Genomic DNA, 11,923 nt, shown 5'->3' on the forward strand with positions numbered 1-11,923 from the left:
GTTTTTTTGAGGATACTTATAGCTCAAAAACAGAAGATGTTACGAACATGACAATTTGTATTTGAAAGAAGATTCCAAATAAAGAGACACGTATTCCTTTTTTTTTTCAGAAAATCTACTTGAGGGGGGTGAATCAATTCAAAAAACTACTGAATTCATTATACGAGGGTACTTATATATCAATACCTAAAGATGTTACAGACGTGAAATTTGGTATATAGAATCTCCTTTAAAAATCAACAAACACGTACTCTTATGTTTTCGGAAAATTACTTAAGCGGGTGAAAGATTTGAAAAATTATTTGAATAAATTGTATGAGGACACTTATATTTAAGAAATCTAATGATGTTACAGTCGTGAAAATTGGTATTTGGAACCTCCTTTAAAAATAAAGAAACGCGTATGTTTTGTTTTCGGAAAATCGACGTAAGGAGGGAGGATAAAATAAGTAAAGGAGTTGAAATCTGTTTATGAGGATACTTACGCGTATATATCAGAAACGGAAGATATTACAGACCTCAAAGTTGGTATTTTGAATATCTTTTCAAAATGAAGAAACGCGTATTTATTGTTTTCGGAAAGTGCGCTTGAGGGGAGAGAGTGGTGGAAAGAAGTGAAGAAGAAGTTGAATTATTTTATGAGGATACGTATATCTCAAAAACTGAAGATGTTTCAGACGTGAAAACTGGTATTTCGATTCTCTTTTAAAAATAAATAAACACTGTCTTTTTCGGAAAGTCCACGTAATGGGCGGAAAGAATTGAAAAAGCGGGTGAATTTTTAAACTGAGTACCGTTATATCTACATTATATGTCAAAAGTTTAACATGTTACAGACGTGAAACTTATTATTTCGAAAATCCTTTAAAAATACAGGAACATTTTTATTTTCGGAAAAGGCACTTAACAGGGGTGAACAGAAGTGAAAAAATAGTTGAATTAATTTTTATGAGGATCCTTACATTTCAAAAACTTAAGATGTTACAGGCGTGGAAATAGGTATTTGGAATCTCCTGTAAAAATAAAGAAATCCTTTTTTCCACTTGAGAAGACTGTTTCTCACATTTACATTTCTATGTTGCATGGTCACCTTAGCTCCAAAGGGCAATACCAAAAAAGTGGTTTACAAAGTATTTCTGGGGTGGATTAAACTCAGTTTCTCAGTGAGTTTTATACCTTAGGAATTTTCAAAATTGATAATTTCTTAGCACAGTACCAAGAAACGATTACTTTTATCAAATTACGAAATCCTGAGCTAGTATATACTAGGTCTTATCTGCGGCTTCGCTCGCGTGGATTTCGTAATTTGATAAAAGAAATCGTTCGCCGGTACTCCACTAAGACTTTATATGAAAATTCCTAAAGTATAAAAACTACCAAAAAACTGAGTTTCAGAGCTAACCCTAGAACTCTGGAACATAGGACATAGAACTGTAAATATGAGAAAAAATCGAAAAATTAAATGTTTTTTATTCTTAAAGGAGATTCCGAACACCAATATTCACGACCATAACATACTCAGTTTTGAGATAACTAACCTAATTAGGGGATTAAAACTCTTTTTCAGTCCTTGTTATTCTCTTATGTGGATTTTCCAAAAACAAAAATACCTGTTTCTATATTTTTAAAGAAGAATGCAAATACTAATTTTCACGTCTGGAACATGTTACTTTTTCAGATATACGGTACTCTTTTGAAAAATGTACACACTTATTCAATTATTTTCACCCCTTAATTGTATTTTCCGAAAACAAAAAGTACGCATTTCTATATTTTTAAAGGAGATTCCAAATACCAATTTTCACGTTTGTAACATGTTAAATGTTTGAGATATAATCATTTTAAAAATTCACCCACTTTTTCACTTGTTTCAAATCCCACTTAAGTGCTTTTCCCGAAAACAGAGAAAAACATGCTTCTTTACCTTTAAAGGAGATGCAATGTATCAATTTTCACACCTATAACTTCTTCAGTTTTGAGACATAACTATCCTCATAAAAAGGATTCAATCCCCTTTTCACTTATTTAAAGCCGATAAGTGGAATTTCCGAAAATAAAAAACTCTTCATTTTTAAAGGAGATTCCAAATACCTATTTTAATCTTTAAACCGTTAAATGTTTGACACATACCCATTTTAAAATTTACTCCCCCTTTTCACCCCCTTATCGACGTAAAATCCAAAACCCTTCCTTTGTGATATAAATGTATCCCCAAAATTTCATCTCTTTATTTTGGATATATTCTTTTCCACTCCTCCTCACCCCTTTGCCAAGGGGGCTGATCTTGGACAAATTATATCTGGAGTGTGAATATTCACCTCAGCGACCCCAAAACTATGGATTCTACATTAACATAAGTCGTTTTCTATTATATTTTACTTAACCCGCTTTCCATCTGCGCCGAAACGAGTACTATGAGTGTCATACACAATAGTATATTTTTTCCAGATAGTAAGTCATATGTGTACTAATTTTAGTTGGCAGCTATGCCCAAACGTACATGCATAATTTGTGGAATCATGGAGCTGGCGTTACCATGGTTACGGCAGTTCATTTCTTTACCCGATTCCTAGAGCATGGGCAGTGTAGTGATAATATCCCAATAACGGCTGGTTTAACGGCCTTAAAACAGAGTTTTTCTTATGTCTCGTCCTTTTACGACAAATTTGGTATTTCGCCTATATTAGCCTATCATTTTTATATATGCCCCCGACGTTCCCCCCTCGAATTATTTTTAGAAACTGTCCAGTAGTTCCTGAAATTAGCTATTCCCATACAAACAAAGGTTACCTCTTTACATATTAGTGTATATGTACCGCAGGCGGGCTGACGTCAGAGTCTCGTCAACTGTGAAATACGTCGTGTTCCCAAAGACTCACTGTGTAGCGCACTGACTGCAGACAGGTGAGATGTCACCATAGTAGAAGGGCAAAGCCGCTTCTGGATACAAGCGTCAGCATTTCTTCTGCTGCGTCAGCACCCAAGGTCATTGACCCCGGCGATGGACCCCGGTCACGTGACCGTGACGTCATGACCACGTGCTATTGTTCGTAAACAGTGTCACGTGCTTGGCCACGTAATTTCTTGACAGCTGTCAAGCTGCCAGCTGCCATCTTTAACCACGTGGGCGCGGAATTGTAAACAACAGAGATCGCTAACCTCAATGCTGCCATACTGATACGGCTAAACCACATTGCTGCCACCTTATGCACGTGGTGATGGGCAATTTAAAATCCACGTGAATTTTTTGACATCTGTCAAAATAACAGCTGCAATCATTAACTACATGGGCATGGAGTTAAAAAATGTGAACTTGGCTACCCTCAGTGGTGCCATCTTGATGGGGCTAAAACTCACTGCTGCCACCTTTTGCACGTGGTGGCGCGGGCAATTTAAAATACACGCGCATTTGACAGCTGTCATGTCCAAGCCACTTGTGCGCGGAATTTAAAATCCGTGTGCTTTTTGACAGGTCCTACCACGTGCACAAACAACTAAACCTGGCTAACCTTACTGCTGCCACTTTATGAACGAAGTGGCGCGGAATTAATATAATTTTGACGGGACTTAATCACGCCGCAGAATTTAAGGACATAGCTAGGGGGATTAACTACAGGCAAGCTGCCCTTCTCGGCATACCACCATCTTAGATTATAGTTTAAAAGCAAGCTGCCCTTCTTTACATACTACCATCTTAAAACAAGCTGCCCTTCTCGACATACTTACTACCTTATGGCAAGCTACCTTTCTCAACATACTACTATCTTAGAGAACATAGTTTTAAACCAAGCTACCCTTCTCAACACCCTCAGACCTTAACCTCACTGCTGTTATCTTAACTACGTTGTCGATGGAATTTGTAAATGTTACAGCTTCCTCCTCCTCCTCCTCCTCTGATGTGCAGACGTAGAATTTAAGGAAACCATCCTAACCTTATCTTGTTATATTATAGCAAAGAAGAGAAGGGAGCGGTAGGAGGAGGATGATGTAAGGAGCAGGTAATACCTTCTTTCGTTTGATAAACATGTGGGAGTAGGATGTGGTAATACATAGATGGACGAAGGAAGAGATAATCTAAAATAAAACACTATACCAATTATACATTATTTATTATTAATATTATCACTGATATTTACAACATGAGTGATTTTGCACATCTTGAATGATAATGTAATTCCCCATAATGTATGGACCCTATTTAAAAGTTAATTACAGCATTAGTGATTTTGTGCATCTTGAATTATAATGTAATTTCCTCTTTTTTGCACAACTACACAACTATACCATTCAATACACGTTTATCATCAAACGCAGATAATGACCATTTATTTTGCTCAATGGTATCAACATGATGTTTGCGAGATTCGATTCTTGTTTACGTAAAGAAAGCGTCATTTCTAGTTGATAGTACACCGCGATAGTGCTGAAAGTGTAAACGGCTAACTACGCTTGAACGTTCGCCTTTTGCTGTTTTAACAGATAATGAATTTTGAGTCTCATAAGCATACATTTTTGGTGCTAAACCAATAAACTCTGTCAAAACATTCGTACCGAGCTCGATAGCTGCAGCCGCTTAAGTGCGGCCAGTATCCAGTATTCGGGAGATAGTAGGTTCGAACCCCACTGTCGGCAACCCTGAAAATGGTTTTCCGTGGTTTCCCATTTTCACACCAGGCAAATGCTGGGGCTGTACCTTCATTAAGGCTTCCTTCCCACTCCTAGCCCTTCCCTGTCCCATCGTCGCCATAAGACCTGTCTGTGTCGGTGCGACGTAAAGCAACTAGCAAAAAAAAACAAAACATTCGTACCACAGTCATCCTTCATAAGCCCTATGACTTTCTTGTTCTGTGGCTTAATGTGAAATGGATTACAAGGTAAAAGGAAGATGTTTCAAAGTATTTAGTATGGTGTCCATGACATCGTAGACGTCTGTGTTCCGAATATGATAAATAAAAATATCCGTATGAATATACAAAAGTGTAAGATTAGAAAACTCTTGCTTCGCAAATCCATAATGAAGATCATACATTTTTAATTTTTAAAAATCAAGTATGGCCATTCCCAAATAAATTGGATTTACATAGACGATATCATTTCTTCATTTCAACAGAAATAAGGTCACGATCAATGACATGATAGGCTTTGAAATTTGGTTTTGTGATGTACTTGCGTGCCCCACACCGGCCATCCCATTGATTAATTAAATTAATGTCACGATGTTTGCGTATGTTTTCCATGCTTTTTTCCATAGATAGAGTTATTCATGAGTGTAAGAAACGTACTTTCAAATGTTGTAGCACGTTGAAGATGTTCAGTATTTAAATCCATGTACGGCTTAAGTCTTGCTTCATGCTTAAACGCAACAATACGATGAATACACTCTATCGAATACTATCAGCCGTATTCGAGACATTGAATGTGGATAACATAGCGCTTTTTCGGGAAAAGAGTAGCTAGCAGTTTACTATGCTTTGATGCATGATTAGGTGGAATCATTTTTTCAACACAAAAAGGAAAGTTGGAATGTGAATGATGCAGATGAGAAGGGTATGAAAGTGTAACCTCTAACACGTAGCCGCGATTACTATCTTTAACAGCTTGAAAAACATCAAAATGTTTAATTTCAGTTTATGTTAGCCATACAAAACCTTTACATGGTAACGGATGTGACATTGTCCACCCACACAGATTATTAACATCGAAATACATGTGATAATAATCTTCTTTCTCTGAATCATAATTCTGGAGGTAGGGATTATTTGCGATGGTATACCTGTTAACACGCGAAACTAGTCCACCACGAATTCCGCGTTCAAAAAGGAAAGCATGTCGACATCCGTAAGAACATCAAGTTTAACAATAGTACACTTTACCATGGCATCCCACGAATGACCGGGTGTCGTGTAGTAATAGCAAGGGTCTAAGCTATAAATAGTTAAGCACATTTTACGAAACTTTTCAAACACATCGCAGAGTAAAAGTGTATCTACCTTCAAATACAAGTCTGCATATTCACTTAATGTCTATATATGAAAAGTTGACCGCACCTTACAGGCATGCAAGTTGTCTTCATCTGAAATCGATACTGGATGCTTATCGTATGAGGATGGTGTACTACATTCACTTAATACACTTGTAAATGCAGATTGATTAGGTAAATTTGTTTCTTCTAACGTTTCAAAGTTCTGAATATAGTCATAGGGTAGAATACCTTTCCTTACACAAAGTTTAAATTGCTCAGGTTCCCAAAAAATACTCTCGAATGTATTTCAAGTCGTAGCTTGAAAGATCATTTACAAATGTATCAAGTGAAAAGTTCATAAATTTATACGAATCTAGAAATCGAATGCTATCGACAAGTTTTACGGCTTAGTGTGTCGCACAATCATTTAAGTGTGTAGCTAACAAGTTTTCTGTAAAAACGTACTGCAAACATCTGTCACATATAAATTTCTTGTGATGATTTGATGAAAGTTGAGAACTTAACAAACGTGAAAGATTGGTTATAAGGCAGTAGTGGCTTATGTTTTCATTGCAAACATACAAAATATGAAGATGACGTTGTTTTGTAGAATAAGCTGAATAAAGAGGTCCTAAAGAAAAGGAAAAATTTGGATTGTTTTTCTCAAATGTAGAAATGTTTGTTAAGTCCATAGGAGAAGATACATCGTTAAAATTTAATGTCTGTTGTAACTGAATAAACATATCTTTATACTGAGAAGTTTTTTACGATTATGTGTTGCTGATTTTAACGCCATTGCCATAAACCATAGAAAGCACATAGTCTTTATTCTGAATATTCAGAACACCTTGCAGAAGTTCAATATAATGACTACATAAATTTAAGGGATCAAATTTACACACATTAATTTGAAGATGCAAAATATTCTCGAGTGCTTTATTGCTCGCACCCTCTTCAAACTTTTGCAATTTAGCGAGCAATTCGTCAACAATGAGTTCGCGAAACAATTCTGAAATATTGTCCGAACATAACAGTTTTGTCATCTTCAAAGAATTGTGAAATACTTTCATGAATTTCTGCATTGCCTTTAAAAAGAATGAAGGAACAAGCAAGTGAGGCGTTTACTTTAAGCGCGGTATGCGTTGTGAAAAAAGAAGTGACTGTTACTTGAAAGACATTATAGCAAGACAGTGAAAAAGAATTTGGATCTAATACATTCAATGAATTTCGTATAATACCGCTTAGTATCCGCGAAGAAAAATGTATGAATAGTCTCCCAATTGGTTGCCATGATTACATATCAACGAAACTAACTATACAGGTTTTGTTTTCTATTTCACGGTACATAATACTAATAGATGGTGTATTTAGGTGATCTAACACCGAATCTGTTAATTCACTAAATCTATTGGGTAAAAATAGTTGGAAGTCCTCACAGACCCACGAAATTCTTTCACCAAATTGCGTTTTAATTTTTCGAAGAGAAATTACTTTAAATGGCTGATTGAGTGGAAGATCGCTGATATTTATACATATCGGTTTCATAAAAAGATGGAAACATTCCTTTGAAAGCTGTGCGCGTTCAATGTAGATACCTTCCGTGTCCTTTCTGCGATCGATATGAATGCAGCACAGTAAACGGTTGTTGCTCTTCTGTAAGGAAAAGGAATAATAATAATAATAATAATAATAATAATAATCGTATGGCCTCAGCTACCGTGTGCAGACATTTCAATTTGACGCCATCTGGCTGTCTGCTCGTCAATTTCGACGTTCCGTTTTACTCTAGGCCCCCACTAGATGGCAGACCGAGTAAACCGAAACTCTCTTGGGCGTCTATGGCTGAGATTTAATGAATTTTGTCGGGTAAACACCAAATGTGTCACCAGAGATCTTTTACATGCCGACATCGTACGACATGGAGTGTCGAATGGACTTTTTTCCGCCCTTCAAAAATCCGACTACCTCTGCCGGGTTTGAACCCGCTATCTTGGGATCCGGAGGCCGACACTCTACCGCTGATCCACAGAGGCAGCTAATAATAATAATAATATACATTTAAAAAATCAAACTTACCCTTTTAGATTTTTGTAGAAGCCGCAAGATTTTGAGCAGATAACAATTACCGGAGTAGACAGCAGATATCAATCACTGTAATAGAGTAGATAGCAGATATTAATCACGATGATGCTGATGATGATTTTCTACAGCACAGTAAACGGTTGTTGCTCTTCTGTTAAGGAAACAAGAAAATTAAAAATTAATATAATAATAATAACAAAAATAATAATAATGTAAAAAAATCAAACTTACCTTTTAGCACCTTACAATTGATGATAATGGAGTAGACGGCACTGGGATGAAGTAGACTGCAGATATCAATCACAATGACGATGATTTTCTAAAAGGAAAGAAAAAATCGTAAATATATATACTTAATTTTTATGGATATTTTTTTCAAAAGTACTCACACACACGTATGATTGCCTTAGTTCAGTGCAGCTTCGTTGAATGTAAAAGACTGTTACGAATTGCCTGTTCGTTTATATATATACTCGGATCGATCAACGATCGATATCTGTCAGCACTTTCTATTATGACCTCACACTAGCCTGCCACGACGTTTTTCACATACGTTCACTGCTGTTCACTGTCTTCTAGACCGATGCCTAGTATTAAAAATGTAAGAGCCATTCATAATGTAACCTTTCGCGATAAACTTATCCACACCACACACACAAATCGAATATTCAGTTTTACGAAAAACGTTTCCCTGGTATACAAAATGTCTATTTAAATGTAGTCTACTACTTTCACGAAACAATTATCTTTAATACACACAAATCGAATATTCAGTTTTACGATGGAGATATAAACAGATCATGTACCGGAGATGGATTACTTCAATCGCAGTCTTTGCTCAAGATGTAGCTATGTGGCAACAGCGAGCAGGAATTACGTGTAATTTTACATACGTCAGCGCGCGAGCGCGCGCACACACCTTGGATGTGTGCAGTCGCAAGAAATGGTCACTGACTTAAGTATAACATAATTATTTATTTCTTCAGTATCTAGTTGCAGGTCCTTAGAGTAATAACTTATACTGACGACCTAATAGTAGTATAATGGGAGAGTTCTCCCGCCTCCTCCTCGCGCGGCGCGGGAAATTGGAATTCTGGCGGGAAATTTGAATTTTGGCGGGAGATTTGAATTTTGGCGGGAGATTTGAATTTGTAAACAAAGCCACGTGCTTTTTGACAGCTGTCATCGACAACAACGCATCGCTAACCTCACTGCTGCCATCTTGACGGGCCTAAACCTCACTAGTGCCAACTTAACCTAACTAGCGTGAGGTAAACAAAGCCACGTGTTTTTTGACAGCCACGTGCTTTTTGACAGACAACAACGCATCGCTAACCTCAGTACTGCCATCTTGACGGGCCTAAACCTCAGTAGTGCCAACTTAACCTAACTAGCGCGAGATAAACAAATCCACGTGCTTTTTGACAGCCACGTGCTTTTTGACAGACAACAACGCATCGCTAACCTCAGTACTGCCATCCTGACGGGCCTAAACCTTAGTGGTACCAACTTAACCTCACTAGTGTGAGGTAAACAAAGCCACGTGTTTTTTTGACAGCCACGTGCTTTTTTTGACAGCTGTCATCCGCCATCTTTAAACCACAGAGCACTGTGCTGCCCTCTTTAGATGCAAAATTCGTCACCTGTCACCCGCAGTGCTGCCATCTTGACGGGTCTAAACCTTAGTGCTACCAACTTAACCTCACTAGCGCGAGGTAAACAAAGCCACGTGCAGCTGTCATCTGCCATCTTTAATCTATAGAGCACAGTGCTGCCCTCTTTAGCTACTTACCTTTGAAATGTGGTGGCGGATAATTTGAAAAATGCTTTTTGACAGCAGCCATCTTTGTGCACCATGCTGCCCTCTTTAGCTAGATACCTGTGGTGGCAGGCAATTCCACATGACAGCAGCCATCTTTAATCAAGAGAGCGCTGTGCTGCCATCTTTAGCTAGATACATTTGAAATGTGGTGGCGGCAAATTGAAAAATTTCACGTGCTCTTGTTTGGAAACAAACTCACGTGCTTTTTTGACAGCTACCATCCGCCATCTTTAATCAACAGAGCATAGTGCTGCCCTCTTTGGTTTGAAATGTGGTGGCGGCAAATTCCACGTGCTCTTGTTTGGAAACAAAGCCATGTGCTTTTTTGACAGCTGTCATCCGCCATCTTTAATCAACAGAGCACCGTGCTGCGGGGAATTTCGTCAGCTGTCATCCGCCATCTTTAATCCACAGAACACCGTGCTGCCCTCTTTATGGCTACTACCTTAAGCACGTAGTAGCGGGCAATTTGAAAAGTTCTGTTAGCTATCATCCGCCATCTTTAATCCAGAGAGCACCGTGCTGCCATCTTTAGCTAGATACCTTTGAAATGTGGTGGCGGCAAATTGAAAAATTTCACGTGCTCTTGTTTGGAAACAAACTCACGTGCTTTTTTGACAGCTACCATCTTTAATCAACAGAGCATAGTGCTGCCCTCTTTAGTTTGAAATGTGGTGGCGGCAAATTCCACGTGCTCTTGTTTGGAAACAAAGCCATGTGCTTTTTTTGACAGCTGTCATCCGCCATCTTTAATCCAGAGAGCACCGTGCTGCCCTCTTTATCGTAGTAGATGTAAATTCGTCACCTGTCATCCACAGTGCTGCCATCTTTAGCTAGATACCTTTGAAATGTGGTGGTGGATAATTTAAAAAGAGAAATTCTACAGCAGCCCTCTCTCGACGCTAATTGCATAAGATGGCGGCTATACATGACTCCTTAAGGGTGCTTACGCAAGATGGCTGCTATACACAGGTTCTTATGAGACGCCCTTGGGATGCTTGCGCAAGATGGCAGTTATACATGGCTCCTTATGAGATGCCCTAGGGATGCTTGCTCAAGATAGCGACTGCTCTTATGGGACGGCTTAAGTGTCCTTGCACAAGATGGCTTTAGACGCCCTAAGGATGCTTGCGCAAGATGGCGGACACAAGATGGCGGCTATACACAACTCCTTATGAGACGCTTTAAGGGTGCTTGCGCAAGATGGTTGCTACTCTTATGAAGAAAGCTAGCTTAGAGGCTAACGTGTCGTGCTATTTCTATTCATTAAATTTAGGGCTTAAATGCAAAATGTTAAATATATCGAAAACGGTGCACCGTAGAGCAAAACGGACAAAATTTTTCTGCCTAATACCTAGGTTCGCAGTATGAGGAACAAGAAAACCATAGTCTAATGATGGGATCAACGGTTCGGTTCCTACTTAGGCCCTTTGACATTTGCTCTGTTTTAGCTTGTATTGAAGCGAGTCTTCGTAACATGATCAGGTCTAACTATGGTAGAGAGTATAACGTACCGTGCTGGTTCGATTCATTAAATTTGGAGGCTTAAATGCAAAATGTTAAATATCTCGAAAACGGTGCATCGTAGAGCAAAACGGACAAAATTTTTCCGCCTAATACGTAGGTTCGTAGTATCAGGAACAAGAAATAACATAGTCTAATGATGAGATCAACGGTTCGATTCTTACTTAAGCACTTTGGCATTGGCAGCTATCTATTTCTACAAGATGGTGGCTGCTCTTATGAGACACAAGATGGCTTGAGACGTCCTAGGGATGCTTACGCAAGATGGCGGACACAAAATGGTGACTATACATAGCTCCTTATGAGACAGCCTAGGGGTGCTCGCACAAGATGGCAGCTACTGTTATGAAGAAAGCTAGCTTAGAGGCTACTGCGCAAGATAACAGCTGCTGTTATGCATGTGGTGGAGGGCAATTTGAAATTCTATGTGCTTAATCAACAGAGCACCCTGCTACCCTCTTTAGCTGAAATGTGGTGGTGGATAATTTGAAAAATTCTTTTGACAGCTATCATCTTTAAACAATGGCGACTAT

This window comes from Anabrus simplex, chromosome 7, assembly GCF_040414725.1.
Source record: "Anabrus simplex isolate iqAnaSimp1 chromosome 7, ASM4041472v1, whole genome shotgun sequence".
In the NCBI taxonomy this organism is placed as follows: domain Eukaryota; kingdom Metazoa; phylum Arthropoda; class Insecta; order Orthoptera; family Tettigoniidae; genus Anabrus; species Anabrus simplex.